This window comes from Geotrypetes seraphini, chromosome 3 (assembly GCF_902459505.1).
Source record: "Geotrypetes seraphini chromosome 3, aGeoSer1.1, whole genome shotgun sequence".
Taxonomy (NCBI): Eukaryota; Metazoa; Chordata; class Amphibia; order Gymnophiona; family Dermophiidae; genus Geotrypetes; species Geotrypetes seraphini.
The window spans coordinates 265,621,867-265,637,577 of record NC_047086.1 but is presented as its reverse complement, the minus strand read 5'-3'; positions in this window follow the sequence as shown (position 1 = coordinate 265,637,577).

The following is a 15,711-nucleotide window of genomic DNA, read 5'->3' as shown; positions in this document are numbered from 1 at the left end:
CAGATGCATCCCTCAGAGAGAAAACTTTGATTCTGAGAAGCACCTGCGAAGGTGATGGGAAGGGAGGAAGATGGCCTGATGAGGGTAAGAGATGCCTAGAGTGTGGGACCCCCTGGAGCTGTGGTGCCCAGGGCAGCTTCCCTGTATGCCCTCCCCTAACGCCGGCCGTGGCTGTGCTGAGTGAAGACAGCTGGACTCAGACTATGGAACCCTGCAAGATTAGTACTGTGACTCCACCTGCCTTGGAACTGAAGAACCGAAATACTACCCTGGAAAAGGAGGAGATGAGAGCATCCCAGGGAGAGTAAGGACCAAAGCTTGAAATCCCCAAAATTGCTGGATCCGTGACCACTAGGAGACGTAAGGTGGTGGTGGTTGGCAATTACCTTCTGAGGGGTACAGAACTTCCATATGCAAACCAGACATGATGTCCCAGGAGGTACGCTGTCTGCCTGGTGCCGAAATCCAAGATGTTACGGAGAGTTTGCCGAGACTCATCAAGCCTCTTCAAGACTATTATCCGATGCTGCTCATCCATGTTGGCACTAATGATTATACCAGGTACCCCTGTAAATGTATCAAAAGTAACTGTATATCTGGGAGAGAAGATGAAGCAGTCAGGTATGCAGGTGGTGTTCTTGTCTATCCTCCCTGTCGAGAGTAAAGTCCAGGGCAGAGAAGCTCACGTCTCGGAGATGAATGCGTGGCTTTGTGGATGGTGTCGGAGAGAGTTTTGGCTTCCTGGACAATGTGATGATTTTCTAAGGGCTACTAAGCAGGGATGGTATGCATCTATCAAAGAAGGGAAGAAGTGTCTTCGGCAGCAGGCTGGCTAATCTACTGAAGAGGGCTTTAAATCAGAAGCAATGGGGCAGGTGCTCAGAGCCCTGGGTGAGTATAAGCCCTCAGGTAAGTAAACCAATGTATACCTCTACACCAATGGTCTCAAACTCGCGGCACGGGGGCCACATGCGACCTGCCAGGTACTATATTGAGGACCTCAGTATGTTACCATTGTTCTGGAACCTTGTCTGCCTCACTGCTGTAACCTCACGCAAGCACTTTCCTGCATCTGTATGCAATTGTGAGGTAGAGTGGAGAGGACAATCGCATACAAACGCAGGAAAGCGCTTGTGTGAAGTTAGAGTAGTGAGGCTGGCAACGATCCAAAATGTAAGGTAACCATTGGAGGCAGTGCAACTTGTGCATCCTATATAATAAAAGGTTAAGCGGCGCATGCGCTTTTAAAAAAGCGTGATCCCTGCCGCTGTGGTGTGTGATCCGTGGCCGTGTTCCATTTTAGAAATACCTTGGCAGTTAGTTGCTTGTCTCTCTTTGGACAGCGCATTCGATTTTGGCACGTGCCATTCCTCCTATCCAAGGTTCAAGAAACTTTTAGAAAATGTGGCCAGAGGTACTGTTTTGGCGCTACCAGGTGATTCACTTAATTTCTTCTTGACTGAATGCTGGATTCGGACGTCTTTCAGTCGGGCCATTTGACTGACATGAACAGGGTGATTTCTTTCCTCAGTTCTTTGGACGTGAATCTTTGAAATTTGCACAGCGCTCTTTTCTCCTGTACTATTTATAGGTATGTCGAGGAGATGTTTTTTTGTTTCTATGGGAGAGACGTGTGTTCTTCCCAGAAACTTGGGCGATGAGTCACAGTCTCAGGTTTGCAGGCTTCTTTGGTCCTCATGACTCAGAATATGGAATTCTGTTGTTGACCGCACTGGGAACTTCGGCTTGCTTTCCCATTATAACGCTACAGCAGTCGCCCTTGTTCTGGTGGTGCCCGGTTTCTCAGGGCTCCGATTAGTTGATAGGCTCCTCATGCATCGCTCTATATGTTTTGGTGGCTCAGCGAGATTTCTCTTTTAAAAGGCATGCCTCGGTCTTTGCTGGACTAGCTCATGGCCACCATACATCCCGGGCTGTTGGGTTGGGGGGACTCGGTGCCTTCCATCCTCAGCTCCAGGAGTCTGGTCTTCAGGGTCGACTCCGTACTTGTTCATTCTTCTACTCTTGAGCGTGGTCAGGCTACCTTTCTGGAGCTTCAGACCCTTCTTCCGGAATGCCGCTGAGGGCCTTTCAGTCAGTATTTTGATGGGGGTATTTCTCTACAGCTTGGGCAGTAGGTGCTGTACTCCATTGCCGGGTACAGTTGTTATTCTACTTTGATGGGTAGACCCTCATCTTTCTCTTCTGTTGGCAGATCATTTTAGGGGTCAAGAAAAGAGTTTGGATAGACTTTCTCTCCGTGCAATCAGACCATGACCCATTTCTGGTATGTTACAGTGTTAAGCACTGTGTACGCTCTAACAAGTGTGCACGTTAGTGATAGTGAAATCTTATACGTCCTGGATATTGGGAATGTTGGCTCAGGCGTTCCAGCTTTTTTTATGGACGTGAGATCTCCTGGTACTAGACCTCTTGGTCTCGTCTCACGATTCAATACTTCCTAGCACAGGGAGTGGGAGTTAGAGGGGGGAAACAGCGTGGCTTCTTTCTCACCTCTGGTTTCTCTTTTTCAGTGTTTTCCCCTGGCTGATGATGGCTTGGTTTTGCCATCTCTAGCTTGCTTTCCGGGCACTGTATTTGTTGAATTCTGGCTTGGCTACGCCATCCTTGCTATGCGGATCGGATGACTCTTTCGACAGCTGGACTATGACGTTTCCTGGTATCTCCGGATTTGCTCACATAGGGTCCGATCGACATGGATATTCGTACTACTTTGGTATTACGACCTTGTTTTTGAGAAGTCCTAACTGACGTGTAAGGGTTATGCGCAGCGGGTTGTTTCTTCTCTTATCCTGGCGCTACAGACGTCTTCACCTGTGGATTCTGCTTCCTTTTGGCTACTTCTCAACTTTGCACCCTTACATAGTTACTTTTTGACACAAGGGTATTGCCAAGGGCTTAGCGTTCTATTCCCTTCAACTTCAAGTGCTATTCTTAGCTGGTTACCGGGGCTAGGTATATTGCTCTTCGATTACTTCTCAGCTTCATGTCGTTCCGTTCCTAAACGGAGCATGGTATATTTGTACACCTCTTAAAAGCCCTGTCTGGAGTGCAATCTTCTGGTACTTCTTCGCAGTTTCCCGTAGGCATCATTTCCTCCTTGTCCCGTTGACCACGGGGTTTCTTGTGGCTTTGGTTTCGGCTCTGCAGTTTTCTGAGTTGCAGGCCTTGTTCAGCTGGGATTCTTATTTCTGATTTCCATTATCTGGGGTATCAGTTCAGTCGGTACCACAATTCTTTCTAGGGGGTGTCATCCTTTCTTTTATGACTAGCTCACTTTTCCTTCCTTCTTCCGGGGAGGAGAAATAGGGAGTCGTGCTTTTATTCATTGCATTTTTTGATAGTGCATAGCTTTCTTCGAGAGCAAGGTTTCTAATGACTTTTGGTTTGTTTAGATCACCTGTTTTTGTATTCACGGGACGCCTCAATCTTTTGGCGGCGTCCAAAGCCGCCATCGCTCGATGGGTCCAGGAGGACATTCTGCTTACTTGATGGCAGGAAAGCGATTGGCGAACGAACTTCATGACAATTCCGCCAGTGCGATGGCTACTTCTTGGACTCGGTCCAGAGGTTTTTTTTCCTTGGAGGAGTTTTGTCTCGCGGCTGCTTGATCTTCTGAGAGTGTTGTTTCTCGGCATTGCTGGTTGGATGTGGGGACACATGCGGTAGATGTGTTTAGTGCTTTGGTTGTTGCGGAGGCGGCATTTGCTTCCCACCCAGTTTGAGGATTGCTTTGCTACATCCCATTGGTCTCTGGATTCAACTGCTGCTGTTGCTAGGGAAGGAAAAATTATGTTCTTACCTGTTAATTTTCTTTCTCTTAGACGCAGCAGATGAATCCAGAGCCCCACCCTTTCTGGTATTGTCTGTCGGTTTTTTCTTGTGCAACTTTTGCGGTTTGTTGTGGTTGATAGTTGTATTCTGTATCATTGCCTTTTGCGATTTGTTCTGGGAAAGAAGTTTTTTACATGCTATGCCTATTGCTGGTTACGTGTGCTTGGGCAAGGAGCTATACTGATGAAACAGGAGGAGTGCCAGCCAATAGGACCACCTGTTAATCAGTTTCTCTATCTCCGCCTGCTGGTAGATGTGGGCTATCCCATTGGTCTCTGGATTCATCTGCTGCGTCTAAGGGAAAGAAAATTAACAGGTAAGAACATAATTTTTCCTTCATGATCTTCAATATGCTCTCCTTCATTCCCCACCTCAGTTTCCTGAATCTTTCTCTCTTGATTTCTTGTAGATCAGTGTGTCTTTTCTTCCTGTCCTGCTTCTTAATCTCATAAATATCTGCTCTACCTTCCCCCCATTATCAATAGCATGTCTGTTTTTCCCTCTTACTAGTTATAATTCTACTATCCAGCTTATTTCCTATCTTTCTTAACTCTTCCCCCTCCCCATGTAGTTAAGAAGATCTATGCAGTTTGCAAATAGTAAGCTAGTACTTATTTGCAGTCCAGAGAATGAAGAGCTATTTCATCAGGATGAGAATGAGGGTTAGGAAAAAAATACTGGAAGAACAATCGATTGAGATGGAAATCAGTGATGAACTTTGATAGGAACTTCAGATGAATGTGAAGCACAACCTTATCATGATGAAACACTGTGAAAGGTGGATCTGTTACTAACAATTGAAGTTCACTTAATCTTCGAGCAGAAGTTAGGGACAAGAGAAAAACTACTTTCCCTAGCAACAGCAGCAGATGAATCCAGAGACCAATGGGATAGCCCACATCTACCAGCAGGTGGAGATAGAGAAACTGATTAACAGGTGGTCCTATTGGCTGGCACTCCTCCTGTTTATCCAGTATTCTCTATCTCCCAGCGGGAAAAGGTCACTATTCAACTAGCTCCTGAAATCTGGCTGTGACTGGAACTTTATTTTCTCCTGTTGAGGTTTCTCTTCAGTGAGACTGCCATTCTTTTTCTCCTGTTGAGGTTTCTCTTCAGTGAGCTGGCAATGCTATTTCTCCTGTTGAGATTTTCTCTTCAGTGAGACAGGGGTGTCCGGCTGAACGGTGCCGGCTTTAGGGGTTACACCTGGGCCCCCCCAAGTCCCTGCCTCATCCTCCCTCCAGTGATAGAGGGTCTGACTGGGTCTCAATTTTTTTCTTCTTTCCCTTCTCTGTAAAAAAAAATAAAGACCACAGTTCCTCCATTCTGCTCGGTTACTGCTGATCAACCAGCTTTAACTGGCTGCAACCAGCCCTAACAACAAGCTTGTGAGTATGTCTGTTTGAACTTCAGGTTCTTTTTGGGAGTCTTAGTAATGTGGGTTCGGTCAACGTACGTTTAAGGCATGGATATTTTATTGAGGCTAAGTTTTATGACTAGAAATCCGTGGAGAGAGCCGGGACTTCCCGCCCTTTGCATGCACGCGCTTGGTTTCCTTGTTGGTTACAGCGCGGCATTAACGGTGCAATTTCTTGCTCGCACTTGTTCTCATTGTTGGGTTTCAGTGCAGCAGTAGTCCTGTGTATTCTGAGGTTCTCTTTCATCGGTGTTTGTCACGGCCATGTGCAGCTGATTGTGCAGGTGCCAGTTTATAGCAGCATGAGATGGGACATGTTTTTTCTGACGCTGTGGGCCGTTCTTCTGGTTATTCCCTGAGTCTGATTTTATTTCTATGCAAGCCGCGGCAGGGTAAATTTTGCGGGGCTTGAATCCGACTATGTTTCTAGGAGCGTTGATGCAGCGGCCAAGTGTCAGAATCAGGCTTGCGCTTGGGTCTCCGGCGATGGCGGGAGAGCTGCAGCGTTCCGGTAGTTTATTTCCAGCTGACTTTGGTCAGGGTATGCCGAGGCTTCTCTCCTTTCCGGTTCAGACAAGTTGTATGTGTTTCACCAGTTTTGGGACAAGCTTGGGCAGCTTTATATGTCTGTCTGTGTTCCTGCTGTACTCCCTTGAAGGAAGCTGCTTGTTTAATCGGACTCTGGGGTTAGCACTCAAGGGGTTTACCAGAGAGATTCTGACCTGTGCTAGGTCACCCAGTCTCGGTTTGTCTCCGGACTGGGGCGACATACGGCAACACATGGCACGGTGAGATCAGCAGTAAGATAGTGCCCTGTATTTCACACAGGTATCTCATTGTCTCTCTTGGGGTCCCTGCAGATTGAGCCTTTGTCTGTTGGTAACTGTCCTTATTTGGGCCTCTGTGCTGAGCTGCATGTGTCTAGTAGTGGCACAGGATATATATGCCTAAAGGTAGTTCAAACATTTTCCAAGTTCGGGCTGTCTCTGTGGGCATAATGACACTGCGCATCTTCCTGCGGCCAGGACTCTCTTTCTCTATTTCTGAGGGGGCCTGGACTTCAGATTTCCATGCTTATCACGCTGGTTTCTCCTGTCACCATTTTCTCATGGCACATGCTAGACGGGCCCCCCCGAACAGACAGGAAGGGCTGTACAGCTCCTTTTAACCAGGAGCCAGTTACCTATTCTATCAAACCTGCGGAGGATCATGCGCTATGTGGCTGTTAGCCTCATCCCTGAAGCTCTCATTATCGAGGTAAGCTTTGTCTGCTACCTGTAAGGATGCTGTTGTTTTCCACAGGGCAGTAGATGCAACACCTTGATTGAGTCTAGTACGTATTCACTTTAAAGGACATATGTATTTCGCTCATGTTGCATGGGGTTAGTACTGTTTTCATGGTTCCAGTATATTCCTCTTTACATTGTGAAACTTGATTTTTCCTAGGAGACTCTTCTTGCAGATCATACAGTCTCATCCTGCCATTCCCTGACCTTCTGCACTTCATTCTGAGGGGATCTTGACTTCTTCTAATCACTCTTCAGGCTTTCTCATGAGGGAGAAGACGCTATAATGTCAGGTCAGGGGGCTGTGAAGATTTTTCAGGATGCTTGCATCTTTGCATCCTCCTCAGGTTTCCAGTTCGTTCTTGGAGTCTCTATGTTTTGTGTTTCCCTTTTCAGTGTTACTGGTCCTCAGGACAGTTCTTGTTGTTCTTCAGGAACTAAGGGACGTTGTTCCACTTACTGCAAGGTGCCTGAGACGGGGCCATTGAGCAGGCTGGATCCCATTCTGCTGAATTAGTTTCTCGGGGTTACACATTTCTACAGATAGCCTGGGAGTATATTTACATTTTCTCTATGGACTCCGAATCGGCACTTGGTTTGCCTGCCTCTCTTGGAGCGGCGCTTTCGGTTTTGGCACATGCCATTTCGCCTATCCAAGGCTTCATGAACGTTTTAGGTGATGTGGGCGGTGGTACTGTTTTGGCGCTACCAGGCGATTCATCTAATTTCTTCTTGACTGCCTGCTTGATTCGGACGACTTCCAGTCGGGCCATTTGACTGACACGAAAAGGGTGATATCTTTTCCTCAGTTCTTTACACGTGCATCTTTAAATTTGCACAGCGCTCTTTTCTCCTGTTCTATTTATAGGTATATCGGGGTGATGTTTTTATTCATATAGGAGAGACATGTGTTTCTTTCCGGAGACTTGGGCGTGGGGTCTTGGTCTCAGATTGGTATTCTTCTTCGCTTACCATGACCAAGAGTATGGGATTCTGTACAGTTTCTGGGATCTATATTGCTGACTCCACTGGGGACTTCGGCTTGCTTTCCCCTTCTTACGCTACAGCAGTCGCTTTTGTTCCGGTGGTTCCCGGTATCTCAGGGCACCAATTATTTGGTATGCTCCTCCTGAATCACTCTGTATGATTTGGTGGCTCAGCGCGATTTCTCTTTTCAAGGCATGCCTCGGTCTTTGCTGGACTATCTCATGACCACCGACCATCCCGGGCTGTCGGGTTGGGGGGGCTCCGTGGCTTCCATCCTCAGCTCCTGGAGTCTGGTCTTCAGAGGCGACTCAGTACTTGTTCATTCTTCTGCTCTTGAGCAGGGTCAGGCTACCTTTCTGGAGCTTCAGATCATTCTTCCGGATTGCCGCTGAGGGTCCTTTTGGTCAGTATTAGGATGGGGGTATTTCTCTACTGCTTGGTACGTTAGATAGATTGTGAGCCCACTGGGACAGAGTGGGAAAATGCTTGAGTACCTGATTGTAAAAACCGCTTAGATAACCTTGATAGGCGGTATATAAAATCGTAATAAACTTGAAACTTGAAACTTGGGCAGTAGGTGTTGTACTCATTGTCAGGTGAAGTTGTTCTGCTTCAATGGGTGGACTCTCATCTTCGTCTTCTGTTGGCAGATCCTTTTATGGATCAGGATAAGAGTTTGGATAGACTTTCTCTCCGTGGAATCTGAGCAGGGCCCATTTCTTGTATGTTACAGTGTACAGCGCTGTGTACACTCTGGAAAGTGTGCATGTTAGTAATAGTGTTCTGCATCCTGGATATTGAGATTTGTGGCTCAAGCGTTCTAGCTCTTTCTATGGACGTGAGATCTGCTTGACCTAGACCTCATGGCCTCGTCTCTCAATTCTAAGCTTCCTAGCTTCTTCGGCAGGCCCAGGGAGTGGGAGTTAGAGGGGGTAGTTGCATGGCTCCTTTCTCGCTTCTGCCTTCTCTTTTTCAGTGTTTTCCGCTGGCTGATGATGGCTTGGATTTGCCACCTCGAGCTCGCTTTCCGGGCACAGTATTTGTAGAATCTCTGGATTGGCGGCGCCATCCTTATTTTGCGGATTTGATGAGTCTTCGACAGCCGGACTAAGCAGTTTCCTGGTATCTCGGGCTTTGCTCGCCTAGGGTCCATTCAACATGGATATTTGTACTACTTTAGTATTACGACCTAGTTTTTTGAAAAATCTTGGCTGACGTGTAAGGGTTATGCGAAGCAGGTTGTTTCTTCTCTTATCCAGGTGCTACGGACGTCTTCTCCTGTGGCTTCTGCTTCCTTTTGGAGGTTTTTCCTTTCTTGGGTGCTTCTTAACGTTTGAACCACTCCAGAGTTCCTTTTTGGCACATATGTATTGCTGAGGGCTTAGCGTTCAATTCCCTTCAGCTTCTAGTGCCATTCTTGGCTTGTTACAAGGGCTAGGTATATTGCTCTTCGCTTACTTCTCAGCTTCATGTAGTTCAGGTCCTAAACAGAGTGCGGTATATTCATGCGCCTCTTAGAAAGCCCGGTTTGGAGTACAATCTTCACGTACTTCTCAGTTTACCGAAGGCTTCATTTCATCCTTGTCTTTTGGGACTCTAAAGGGTTGTGCCGTTGAACATGGGGTTTCTTGTGGCCATGGCTTCAGCTCTGCAGTTTTCTATGTTGCAGGCCTTGTTCAACGGGGATTCCTATTTCTGATTTCCGAAATATGGGGTATCAGTTCGGATGGTACCATTATTTCTTTCTAGGGGGGTGTCATCCTTTCTTTTATGTCATGCTCGCTTTTCCTTCCTTCTTCCTGGGAGGAGAAATTGGGAGCAGTGCTTTTATTCACTGCATTTTTTAATATGTACGTAGCGTTCTCTGTGAGCTCGGTTTCTAACGACTTTTAGTTGTTTATATCTCCTTTTTGTATTCTTCAAGGGACGCCTCAAACGTTTGGTGGCGTCCGAAGCCTCCATCGCTCAATGGGTCCAGGAGGACATTCTTTATGCTTGCTTGCTGGCAGGGAAGTGGTTGGCGAAAGAACTTCATGACCATTCCGCTGGAGCGATGGCTACTTCTTGGGCTCGGCCCAGAGGTTTTTTCCTTGGAGGAGATTTGTCTCGCGGCTAATTGGTCTTCTGAGTGTGCTTTCTCTCCGCATTTCTGCTTGGATGTGGGGGCGCAAGCGGTAGGGGCGTTTTGTGCTTCGGTTGTTGCGGAGGCGGCGTTTGCTTCCAACCCAGATTGAGGATTGCTTTGCTACATCCCATTGGTCTCTGGATTCATCTGCTGCTGTTGCTAGGGAAGGAAAAATTATGTTCTTACCTGTTAATTTTCTTTCCCTTAGACGCAGCAGATGAATCCAGAGCCCCACCCTTTCTGGATATTGTCTCTCGGTTTTTTTCTTTTGCAACTTTCGCAGTTTGTTATTATGGCAGGTTGTTTTCTGTATTATTGCATTTTGCGATTTGTTATGGGAAAGAAGTTTTTTACATGCTATGCCTATTGCTGGTTACGTGTGCTTGGGCAAGGAGCTATACTGATGAGACAGGAGGAGTGCCAGCCAATAGGACCACCTGTTAATCAGTTTCTCTATCTCCGCCTGCTAGTAGATGTGGGCTATCCCTTTGGTCTCTGGATTCATCTGCTGCTTCTAAGGGAAATAAAATTAACAGGTAGGAACATAATTTTTCCTTCCACACAAGGTATTTTAAATGAACCACATTAAGGTCCCAAACCACTGAAGGTGGCTTAAGAGGTGGTTTGACATTGAAAAGACCTTTCATAAATCTGGACATTAATGGATGAGCAGAGAGAGATTTTCCATCCACTGGTAGATGAAAAGCATTGATAGCACTGAGATGGACTTGAATGGAAGTAGATTTGAGGTCAGTCAGAGAAGTGAAGCAGATAATCCAGTATTGAGGAGACAAAGATAGATTTCGGATTCTGCTGATGCAGGGTACACCAAGAAGAAAAACTTGACAGTTTTCTGGAAGCTTCCGAGAAGAAGTGAACAGGCTGAGAAAAATGGAGATCAGCTGAGCTCAGCCCGATAGGTACCAAGCTGTCACATGAAGATTGTGATGCATAAGAGATCCTTGACACTATGTTAGAAGAGAAGGGAAAATTGGAAGAGTTATTGGCTCCATGGAACTGAGTTGAAGGAGAAAGGAGAACCAAGGCTGTCTGGGCCATCGAGGCCCGATTCCTGTTTGAGTTTGACAAGTTTGTTGAGGACCAGAGGAATGGGAGGAAATGCATAGAAAAACTGATGTGTCCGTGTCCAGGTGATGAGTCGAATACTGTCTGGAGAAGAAGTGGGGCAACTTGTGATTTTGGGGAGATGCAAACAGGTCGATGTGAGGCATTTCCCATTAAGAAAAAATCTGATAAAAGAACAGGAGAGTTGATTGTCCATTCATGAGGTTGAAGAACTCTGCTGAGTTTGTCTGCTAATGAATTCTGCTTTCCTTGAATATAGATTGCTTTGAGAAAAATGTTCCAAGCAATCGCCCAGTACCAAATCTTCTGGGCCTCCTAACAAAGAAGAAGCGAGTCTGTTCCTCCTTGTTTGTTTAAATATTACATGGCCACTTGATTGTTCATGCAGACTAGAATGACATGACCTGAGACTAAATGCTGAAAAGTCTTGAGAGCATTGAAAATCACTCTGAGTTCTAGTAGATTGATATGATGGTGCTGGTCCTGGGAAGACTAGTGACCTTAAATGTGAAACCCTTCCATATGAGCCCCCCAAGCATAAGTGGATAAGTCCATGGTGAGAACCTTCAGTTGTGGAGGTGAGTGGAATAGCAGTCCTCTAGAAAGATTGGAAGAGCTCATCCACCACTGTAGCGATCGTCAAAGAGACAACGTGACTGTAATGTGCTGCAAAAGAAGATTGAGGGCTTGAGACCACAGAGATGCCAGAGACCATTGAGGCGTCTGGAGGTGAAGCCTTGCAAATGGAGTTACATAGACTGGAGGCCATGTGTTCCAGGATGACCATCATTTGCCTGGCTGAGATGGACGGGAGTTAAGAAATTTGCTGGCAGAGCTAAAGAACATAAGAACATAAGCAGTGCCTCTGCCGGGTCAGACCATAGGTCCATCCTGCCCGGCAGTCTGCTCCCGCGGCGGCCCAAACAGGTCACGACCTGTCTGAATCACCAGAAGGGGCTCCCTTGCCACCTTGGAAGTCCTATCTTCCCATCGAAGTCCTAACCCTCCGGTCTTGCACATGCACGACCTGTTGGGTTTCTATACTTATTACCTGGTTAGCTTTCTATACTTGTGTTACATCCCAGCTCCTCCCTCAGTATCCCACGATCCCTTTATCCCTCAGGAATCCGTCCAATCCCTGTTTGAATCCCTGTACTGTACTCTGCCTGATCACTTCCTCTGGTAGCGCATTCCAAGTGTCCACGACCCTTTGGGTGAAAAAAAACTTCCTTGCATTTGTTTTGAACCTATCTCCCTTCAGTTTCTCCGAATGCCCCCTCGTACTTGTTGTCCCCTTCAGTCTGAAGAATCTGTCCCTATCCACCCTCTCTATGCCCCTCATAGAACTGACCATCATTTGCCTGGCTGAGATGGACGGGAGTTAAGAAATTTGCTGGCAGAGCTAAAGAACATAAGCAGTGCCTCCGCCGGGTCAGACCATAGGTCCATCCTGCCCGGCAGTCCGCTCCCGCGGAGATAGGTTCAAAACAAATGCAAGGAAGTTTTTTTTCACCCAAAGGGTCGTGGACACTTGGAATGCGCTACCGGAGGAAGTGATCAGGCAGAGTACGGTTTGTAGCCCTGTAGTTTTTATAGGAAAGTATGTTTAATTGTTATTTTTGTTAAAATGTTAATGTTTTTACTTTGTACAACGCTTTGTAGAATCAAAAAAGTGTTTAATCAAAAACTGAATAAACTATATAAACTATGATCTTGAAGGTCTCTATCATATCTCCCCTGAGCCTCCTTTTTTCCAGAGAGAAGAACCCCAGCCTATCCAACCTCTCGGCGTATGGGCAGTGTTCCAGCCCTTTTACCAGTTTCGTTGCTCTCCTTTAGACTCTCTCAAGTACCGCCATGTCCTTCTTGAGGTGCGGCGACCAATACTGAACGCAGTATTCCAGATGTGGACGCACCATCGCTCGATACAATGGCATGATGACTTCCCGCGTCCTGGTTGTTATGCCCCTCTTTATGATGCCCAGCATCCTGTTGGCTTTTTTCGAGGCTGCTGCGCACTGTGCAGATGGCTTCAGTGATGCATCCACCAGCACACCCAAGTCTCTCTCAAGTTTGCTGTCTCCCAACAATGCCCCCCCCCCCAGTTTGTAGTTGAACAACGGGTTCTTTTTCCCTATATGCATGACCTTGCATTTCTCCACGTTAAAGCGCATTTGCCATTTGTTTGCCCAGTCTTCCAGCTTGTCCAGGTCCCTTTGCAGGTCCTCACACTCCTCCCTGGACCTAACTCTACCGCACAGTTTGGTATCGTCTGCAAATTTTATAACCTCGCACTTTGCCTCCTTTTCCAGGTCATTGATAAATATGTTGAAGAGTAACGGCCCCAACACCGATCCCTGTGGCACACCGCTTGTGACTCCCCACCAGTCAGAATATTGGCCCTTCACTCCGACCCTCTGCAGTCTACCCGACAACCAGTGCTTGATCCATCTGTGCACATCCCCTCCCACCTCGTGGTTCCACAGCTTCCTAAGCAGCCTTTCATGTGGCACCTTGTCGAAACGCCCTGAGCTGAATAGTGTCCAATTGTGCCCCTATGAACTGGAGCGTTTGAGAGGGTAAAGTTGTGACTTGGGAAAATTGATCTCAAAGCCCAAATGTTGATGGATGAGTATCGTCCGATGGGTCGCTAAAAGGATGCCCTCAGAAGAAATGTCCTTGATGAATCAATCGTCCAAGTAGGGAAAATCTTGAAGATCCTGAGAGTAAAAGGCTGCTGCAACTACCACCAAGCACTTCATAAACACCCTGGGAGAGGATGCCAGGTCAAAAGGTAAAACCTTATATTGATAATGATAGTGTGCCACCTGAAACCTGAGAAACTTCCTGTAAGCTGGATGGATAGAATGTGAGTGTAGGCCTCTATGAGGTCCAGAAAGCATAGCCAATTGTTGCGATCCAAAAGAGGATGCAAAGTCATTAGGGACATCCAAAACTTTTCCTTGACTAGAAATTTGTTGAGGCCTCTGAGATCCAAGATCAGTCAATGACCTCCTGTCTTCTTTGGGACAAGAAAATAGCGGGAGTAAAATCCTCGATTCTTCTGTGCTGAGGGTATATTCTCGATGGCATTGAGAAGGAGAAAAGAATCTATTTCCTGAAGAAGAAGAGATGTCTGATAAGAGTTTGAAAAAGACTCTCTTTGAGTATCATTTGTCGGAACAGTGAGGAAATGAAGAGAGTACCTCTCCTGAATGACCCTTAGAACCCAGAAGTCTATGGTATCAACTCCCATCGCTGAAAATAGAGTTGAAAACGACCTCTGATTGGCTGTGGGAGGGAATGAAACAAAGGAACAGTGGCTATGCTCTCTAGAAACCCATCAAAAAGACTAAGTGAACTTTTTAGGAGCTGCTGATTGAGATTATGGGGTACATTGTGCAAATTTTTTCCCCGTGTCATTCTCTACTACAGATACCAACAATGTGGGTCGGTGAGAGATATGGGCTATTGACACCTGCTACACTTCTTATAACCAATCAATGGATGGGACATCGATGGGAAGAGCACCTCGGGCAAATCAAACTCAATGACTGAGATGGACTTGTGACACTCTGCTCTCTAGACTAGCCCACAGTTTCTTCCTTGTTCCTCTTCCTCCTTCCACTGTTATGACTCCCTTACTCCCCCTCCTACTGGTATTAATGATCCCCAATCTCTCCCCAAGTCATTGAATCCCTTAACACCTCATCACTCACTCTTTAAACCCATTGCCTCTCCCTTCCACTTATCCTCTCCTCCACTCTAAAGATCCAACACTTTCTCTCATTCGATCATCCAGTCTCTTCCTGCTTGAATTTCACCCAAGTCACAGCAGCAGGTGCCCCCTCACTTCTCCTACCCTCACCCATACCACTTTCACCTCCTCTACCTCTCTGCCTACAAGAGGAAAAAATAACCCCCGCTTTATTATTTTTTTAAAGAAAGAAAAAAGGGAGAACAGAAAATACACGAGAGCAGGAAGGCAACAAGGCAAAATTGAATGACATTCAAATAATACAACTTAGCTCCGTGGAAAACTAAAAACTGAGGAGTTGCAAGCCTAGGTCGGGCAGGAAGGCACTCTTGCAAGTGTGGTGTGGTCAGTCATTAACTTTTTTAAAATCTTAATGTGGCAATACACTTTTTAACCTGTGTACCAGGGCTCCAAGGATTACGTCACCAACATGTAAAAATATGCTGCCTGCTTGACTGGGATAATGGATGTTTCCTGTCTTATAGGTGGTGAAGGGTGCTGAATTCAAATAGATGCAGCTCTTCCTGGGGTCAGAATTGCAGGATCCTGACAGATCCTGCTAGATCCTGGATATCCTGCAAATCCTGCACATCCTGGCATATCCTGTGCTTCTGATGGGGAAAGAGTGCATGGAATGGATGTTTTCTGCCTTATAGGTGGTTGAGGGTGCTGAAATCAGATAGATGCAGCCCTTCCTGGGGTCAGAATTGCAGGATCCTGACAGATCCTGCTAGATCCTGGATATCCTGCAAATCATGCACATCCTGGCATATCCTGTGCTTCTGATGGGGAAAGAGTGCCTGGAATGGATGTTTTCTGCCTTATAGGTGGTTGAGGATGCTGAAATCGGAGAGATGCAGCCCTTCCTGAGGTCAGAATTGCAGGATCCTAACAGATCCTGCTAGATCCTGGATATCCTGCAAATCCTGCACATCCTGGCATATCCTGTGATTCTGATGGGGAAAGAGTGCCTGGAATGAATGTTTTCTGCCTTATAGGTGGTTGAGGGTGCTGAAATCAGATAGATGCAGCCCTTCCTGGGGTCAGAATTGCAGGATCCTGTCAGATCCTGCTAGATCCTGGACATCCTGCAAATCCTGCACATCCTGGCATATCTTGTGATTCTGATGGGGAAAGAGTGCCTGGAATGGATGTTTTCTGCCTTATTAGGTGGTTGAGGATGCTGAAATCAGAGAGA